Consider the following 7,971-nt stretch of genomic DNA (forward strand, 5'->3'; position numbering starts at 1 on the left):
AACAAACTGGTTTCTCTTTGGGACAAATTAGTTCGTCACCAGGGTGTCTACTTAAGCGTTTCCCTCTTAAATTTAGTGCAAATAAAAGCCTGAGATATTTTAATTGAAAATTTTTCCCAGTAAACCATGGTAAGAATACAATATTATTATTGAAGCACTGATTATAGTGTAATAACGTGGTGAGCGAGAGAAACGTTCAAAGACGGCAAAGATGATTGAAAATTCCAAATAACTGAAATTAACGATTGATGTTAAGAGATGACAACTGCGCATTCACGTAATATTTCGCCTAGCCGCCCGCTAATTCTGGTGACGTACTATACATCAAGTCAGTGAAGCGACTGACGAAGTCATTGATCGAAAGCAACTGACCTATATACTAACAAGATTCTCACTTAAAAAAGAAATACGCAAGGAACTGAGAGTAAAGATCGGCGTTTCTATCACAGGGAGGTTCTGCTTGGCGATACAACATGAATAATGAAAAAACACGAGATGTGTTCGGTCGTCATACCTTCGAACAATACGTCACCAGCCCTTTCCTTGCGGCCTCTGAAAAAAAAGTCTAGACACTCACACAAAATTATGTTTAATACGAGTAACACGAGATATAATCAGGTTTAATATTTTAAATGAATGCCACACACTCAGTTATAACAATATGCTCTGTTTAAGTCAAAATTACGGCTACACAGAAACATGGATGCTTACTTTACAACTGCCTGACGATAAAAGACGCCTAAGGCAGAATTCACACGGTGGGCAACGTCACGTCAACGCCAGTGACGTCACACACGGTGAAAAATCCACTTGCATTCACACTGGACGGAACGTCAAGCGACGGCAAAACTTCAACCACGTTTTGGCGCGTCGTTGGAAACTCGCAGAAGTGTTCACGAGAGCGGAAATTGGCAAGCCAATCAAAACGAACGTGGGTGAAGAACATGATTTTGAAGAGAATGTGTGAAGGCAAATATCACACATTGTATAGAGAGCTGGAAGAAGAGGAGACGTCGGCAAAGCAAATTGGCACTGCAGAGAACCAACTGCACACTGTATATGAATGTGGAACATCGAACTTTTTACTGCAGTTTCTGGTATGATTTTTTTTAGTAATTTAATTTAAAGCTTTGTTGCTTTCGTAAAAATAAAATTGGTTCTTTTTGTCGTGACAGAATAAATTACTATTAATCACACCAGATTTGTCGGAGAACAGCAGCAACATGTGTAATTGATCCAGCTTTAAGAAATTCTATTACCTTTTAGTGGAAAATTCGTGCGGTACTCTCCGACGTTAGAAAAGTCGTGGTGTTCCGTTCGGAGCAGGAGGCGGCTGTCTTTTCTCATTCGCGATATCGAAAATTACTAAAAAATGAACAGAAATTTTTTTTTTCGGAGGAAGATCGCGCGGAGAAAACAGACAGAAGTTACATGAAAGAAACCTAAGGAACCAACTAGTTGGATTTGTACGAACATATAAACGGAACTGAAAGAACTTGGAATAAATACTATAACGATGTCATCACGACAGCCTCCTGTTCCGACAGAACACACGCTGGATCATAAGCTGCATAAATCTTCTAAACAGAAAAGATTATCACAAGTATAATTAATGAAAATAAGGTTGAGAGATTTTCTTTGAAATTAAATAAACTTCAAGGCTTCAAGTATTATATTATGAAACGGAAACTTACATTAACATGGCCACCCAATGTGGCGGTGGAGCGAATTTTCATGAGACACATTCTCGCTTGTTTGTGGCTACATATATTTTTAATCACTTAAACTCTTAAATTTACAATAAAATGATTATATCAGTATGGAGCACAATACTTTTGCGTCCGACTCGCAACACATTCACAGAACAGCTAGAGAGCGGCGCGGCTCCCTACAGAAGTAAAAATTGGCAATTGTTATTTTGAAACATAGGTGCATCGTTGTTTTTTTTTTTTTTTTTACTGATCGATAGCAGCGTATAACAGTTTATAGCTATCGTGATATTCTGCGCTTTTCAGGAGCGCGGCAAAGATATCTGGTTACAACATTCATTGGTATATGTTAAAAGTTCGCACATACTGACGCGAATACAGAAAAAAAACTTTTACATGTTAAAAATCGCAGTGATAAAAGCTGTGATGTCACAAGTTGTACGTAATAAGCTGTATCCATACGAAATGTTGAGTGGGACTCAGTACCAGAAAGTATGTAAATAAATACTATACATAAGTAAACTACTAGCCAAAATGACTATGTGGCGTAGAATACTCATATTTGCTTCGGAACGATAAGTATTACATATAACCATGGTCGAAATAAACTTTCACGACTCGCGAATGATTGTGAAATTGGAAAGCAGGAAGGCTCTAACCTCTGATAAGCGTTTTCACCTCCTAATCGTGAGTACATACATACATAAATACATGCAGGTGCGATGTTATACATCTAAATACATTACGTACAAAATAAATATAATCTGCAGTAGGCCTACAATATTCATACAGTTTTTTTCTTCCATATTTCTTCTTCAAACAAAGTGTCGCTGTATTTTTTGCAGCTCATGTCATACAACTCCACATTTTGTCGAACAAGTTCGATTAACTTTTCGTCGTTCATGTTTATACACTCCTGGAAATTGAAATAAGAACACCGTGAATTCATTGTCCCAGGAAGGGGAAACTTTATTGAAACATTCCTGGGGTCAGATACATCACATGATCACACTGACAGAACCACAGGCACATAGACACAGGCAACAGAGCATGCACAATGTCGGCACTAGTACAGTGTATATCCACCTTTCGCAGCAATGCAGGCTGCTATTCTCCCATGGAGACGATCGTAGAGATGCTGGATGTAGTCCTGTGGAACGGCTTGCCGTGCCATTTCCACCTGGCGCCTCAGCTGGACCAGCGTTCGTGCCGGACAAAGTATGACAAAGTATGACAGTCCCAAATCTCTATTATACACTTCTCCAACATGAAAAGTACGGTAAGATATTACATCTCTTGCATTAAATGCTTCCAAACCAGTAACATTTTTCACTTTATTACCATCAAAACGAACAACAGCAACTGTAATCCAACCATTACCAGCTTGAGCTGCGTCTAATTGCGTAAGTGTAAAATTAATAGTACACCCACAAAACACTGATGGACCTTGCAAAATAACTTGTGATCCTTTGTTAGCAACTCTCACTTCCAGATCCTCTATGGCCTTGTAAACAGTTTGACGCGCACGTCGATACCTTCTGCTGTAGCGAGGCATCTCAAAACATGCTGTTGCACGCGCAGCTGCTCGCCGACTGACGTCGGCTTTGACTGTAACTACTTATATACACGCGAAGCTCGTGACCTTGAGCGGCGGCGGTGCCGGAGGCGGCGAATCCCGGCTGCGCGCGGTAGGATCTCTAGACCGCGCGCGGCCGCGATTCAGCCTCTGAACGGTAAGCAGCCGTGCGCCTGGTGTGAACTCTAACATCGCGTTGTTTACGAGGTGGAGTACTGAACTTACAATTCACGATGGGATTGTGAATGATCGAACTGTGTCAAATGGATATGCGCTCGAGTGTAACAGTAACTCTAAATGCGATCACTTTCAGTATAAGTTTAACTAAGCACTCCGTCTTCACGCCACAAGTGGCCCATTGGGACCATCAGACAGCCGTGTCATCCTCAACTGAGAATGCAGATAGAAGGGGCGTGTGGTCAGCACACCGCTCTCCCGGTCGTTATGATGTTTTTTTTTGGCCAGAGCCGCTACTATTCGGTCGAGTAGCTCCTCAATTGGCATCACGAGGCTGAGTGCACCCGAAAAATGGCAACAGCGCATGGCGGCCCGGATGGTCACCCATCCAAGTGCTGGCCACGCCCGACAGCGCTTAACTTCGGTAATCTGTCGGGAACCTGTGTATCCACTGCGGCAAGGCCGCTGCCTCGCAATAAGTTTGGTTTCTGAATAAAAATTATTCTAACCAAATCGCAAACTGTGTGGCCCACATAATTTATGGGTCGTTAATGTAGTTCCCAATATTATTATTACTGTTATTATATGTCATATTAACTCTGTACGTCGCAAAATTGCCATCAGCCAGACAATTTAACCAAATGGTCACAAGTGTCTAATTTAGGGCTTGTATGCGACACGCGCGGTTCAACCCCTAGACGAGTTTGAGCCAAGACATTTCAGTGAAGAGGAACCGCATGTGAGCCCTAACATATTTGGGCTATTAGCTCGCAACGTGGTGAGTTGGTATTAGTGAACGACGCCTTCCAGGTGACAAAGACGCCATTCACAACACCTCACTGAGCTAGATAGGATGAGAAGGGGGTTGGGGAATGGGAGCTGGCTGTTGGCAAGAGATCTGCTAGGAGAAGAAGATTTTTAGATAGTTTTACTATTGGTGTTTACGATAGATATGACCAACTGTCAGAGTCTACTGGAGAGGAATCTCTAGTAGCTGTAGATGTAGGAAGTATGCAGCAGACCTCAGTAGTTACGGTGGCTAGAACAGTTGCAAAGTCGAAGAGGAAGAAGAAGGTTCTGCTGTTAGGTAGTTCTCATGGCAGAGGTGTAGGCCAGCAGTTGCAGGAAGTGCTGGGAAGTGAGTACTAGGTCACCAGCATTGTGAAGCTTAATGCAGGATTGGCTCAGGTGACTGTTAACATAGGGGGGTTATGTAGGGATTTTACTAAAGAGGATCAGGTAGTGATTGTGGGTGGGGCTGGTAATAGCATTGATAGGGATGGGGAGTATGACATAGATGTTGACCTGGAAAAGATAGCCACTCAGACTGGCAACACGAATGTGCATTTCGTGGAACTGTTTCAGCGTCACGATCGGCCTCATCTTAATACAGCCGTCAGGCGTAATAACATGAGACTTGGGGGTGCGCTGACGACAGAAGGCATGAGTCACATTTCAATGGTGTCGGTGGAGTCTATCGGCAGGACGGGTTTCACTAGACATGGCCTACACCTCAACAGGTATGGGAAGGGGAGGTTGGCAAAACTTATAGGTGACAGCATAGGTGGGGGTGGTGGGATCACTCATGGGAAAATTCCGGTAGTTGTGGGTGTTAGAGCTGTACCTTTTTTAGATTGAAGTCAGCTGATAGGTATTCCTGCTTAAGGGAAGTCTCTCTAACAAAGAAACCACTTTCTACAAAGCTTGGGTATCCGATTAATGAGGGAATTAGTATATTTCATCAAAATATACAAGGTATTAGAGATAAAGTTAGTGAACTGCGTATAGATGTTGACTCTGAAATTATTGGTATATCTGAACACTTCTTAAATAAGGAGATAATTCAGAGGCTTCCTTTACCAGGATACAGGTTGGCTGGCAGCTTTTCGAGGAGCTCTTTGCGGTGTGGGGGAGTAGCCATGTATGTCAAAAACGGCATCCCATTTGAATCAATTGATGTTTCAAAGTACTGCACTGAAAAGGTGTTTGAATGTTGTGCAGGTGTGGTTAAATTTAATGGAGCTAAACTTCTGTTATTTATAGATCCCCAGACTCCTATTTCACAACATTTTTGCTAAAGCTAGAGAAGGTTCTTGGTTCACTTTATAGGAAATACAAAAAGTTAGTTATATGTGGTGACTTAAATATTAATTGTATAAGTGATTCTGCAAGGAAGAGGATGCTGGTAGACCTCCTTAATTCATATAATCTTATGCAAACCGTATTCTTTCCAACGAGAGCGCAAGGGAACAGTAGAACAACCATAGACAACATTTTTGTTCATTCCTCATTACTAGAAGGGCATTCTGTTAGCAAAAAGGTGAATGGCCTTTCAGATCATGATGCACAAATTTTAACCCTAAAAGATTTTTGTGCTGCAACACGTGTTATAGTCATCAGCTGTTTAGGAAAGCTGATCCAGTTGCTGTAGAGACATTTGTAAACCTTATCAAGGAACAAGAGTGGCAAGATGTTTATAGCGCTGATACAGTAGACGATAAATATAATGCTTTTCTCAAGACTTCTCTCGTGCTCTTTGAAAGTTGCTTTCCTTTAGAACGTTCAAAACAGGGTACTAGCACAAACAGGCAGCCTGGGTGGCTGACTAAATCGATAAGAATATCTTGTAGAACAAAGTGGCAATTATATCAAAACGTTAGAAACAGTCACAATCTAAATGCAGAAGCCCATTACGAACAGTATTGTAAGGTGCTTAAAAATGTTATTAGGAAGGCAAAAAGTATGTGGTATGCAGATAGAATAGCTAAGTCTCAGCATAAAATTAAAACCATATGGTCAGTCGTAAAGGAAGTGGCTGGTCTGCAGAGACAGGTCGAGGATATAGAATCAGTGCGTAGTGGGAATGTCCGTGTTACTGATAAGTCGCATATATGTACAGTATTTAATAATCACTTTCTGAATATAGCAGGTGAACTAAATAGAAACCTAGTCCCAAAAGGGAATCATATAGCGTTCTTAGAAAAAAGTGTTCCGAGACTGTCACCTGAAATGCTCCTCCATGATACTGACAAGAGGGAGATTGAGTTAATAATTAAATCACTAAAGACCAAGAACTCTCATGGATATGACGGGGTATCTAGCAGAATACTGAAGTATTGTTCTATGTATGTTAGCCCAGTACTTAGCCATATCTGTAACTTTTCCTTTAGGATTGGTCGGTTTCCTGACCGATTAAAGTACTCGGTAGTGAAGCCACTTTATAAAAAGGGAGACAGGGATAATGTTGACAATTATAGACCTGTTTCTATGCTATCGGTGTTTGCTAAAGTTATCGAGAAGGTTGTATATACAAGGTTACTGGAGCATATAAATTCACATAATTTGCTGTCAAATGTTCAGTTTGGTTTTAGAAATGGTTTAACAACTGAAAATGCTATATTCTCTCTTCTCTGTGAGGTTTTGGACGGATTAAATAAAAGGTTGCGAACGCTAGGTGTTTTGTTTGATTTAACGAAGGCTTTTGACTGTGTTGACCACAAAATATTACTGCAGAAGTTGGACCATTATGGAGTAAGGGGAGTAGCTTGCAATTGGTTTGCCTCTTACTTTAAGAACAGAAAGGAGAAGGTAATTCTCCGCAATATTGAGAGTGGTAGTGATGTTCAGTCCCAATGGGGCACTGTTAAGTGGGGCGTTCCCCAAGGGTCGGTGCTGGGGCCACTGCTGTTTCTTATTTATGTAAATGATATGCCTTCTAGTATTACAGGTGATTCAAAAATATTTGTTTGCTGATGACACCAGCTTGATAGTGAAGGATCTTGTGTGTAATATTGAAACAGTAACAAATAATGTAGTTCATGAAATAAGTTCGTGGCTTGTGGAAAATAATTTGATGCTAAATCACAGTAAGACTCAGTTTTTACAGTTTCTGACTCACAATTCAATAAGAACCGATATTTTGATCAGGCAGAATGGGCGTATTATAAGCGAGACGGAACAGTTCAAGTTCCTAGGCGTTCGGATAGACAGTAAGCTGTTGTGGAAAGCCCATGTCCAGGATCTTGTTCAGAAAATAAATGCTGCTTTATTTACCATTAGAACAGTATCTGAAATAAGTGACACCTCAACACCAAAAGTAGTCTACTTCGCATATTTTCATACGCTTATGTCGTATGGTATTATTTTTTGGGGCAATTCTTCTGATTCAAAAAGGATATTTTTGGCTCAAAAACGGGCTGTTCGAGCTATGTATGGTGTCAGTTCGAAAACCTCTTGTCGACCCCTATTCAATAGTCTGGGAATTTTGACATTGCTCTCACAGTATGTATTTTCTTTAATGTCGTTTGTTGTTAGCAATAGTAGCTTATTCCCAAGAGTTAGCAGCTTTCACTCAGTTAATACTAGGCAGAAATCAAATCTGCATATGGAATGCACTTCCTTGACTCTTGTGCAGAAAGAAGTGCAGTATTCTGCTGCATTCATTTTCAATAAGCTACCACAAGAACTCAAAAATCTTAGCAGTAGCCCAAACTCTTTTAAGTCTAAACT

The 7,971-nt window shown here is 40.8% G+C and overlaps 1 pseudogene; it reads right to left on the bottom strand.

Moving 5' to 3' along the window:
- Positions 1-3,814: 3,814 nt before the first annotated feature.
- LOC126215524 (5S ribosomal RNA) lies at positions 3,815-3,932 on the bottom strand (annotated as a pseudogene).
- Between the last annotated feature and the right edge of the window lie 4,039 nt (positions 3,933-7,971).

This window comes from Schistocerca nitens, chromosome 12, assembly GCF_023898315.1.
Source record: "Schistocerca nitens isolate TAMUIC-IGC-003100 chromosome 12, iqSchNite1.1, whole genome shotgun sequence".
Classification (NCBI taxonomy): Eukaryota; Metazoa; Arthropoda; class Insecta; order Orthoptera; family Acrididae; genus Schistocerca; species Schistocerca nitens.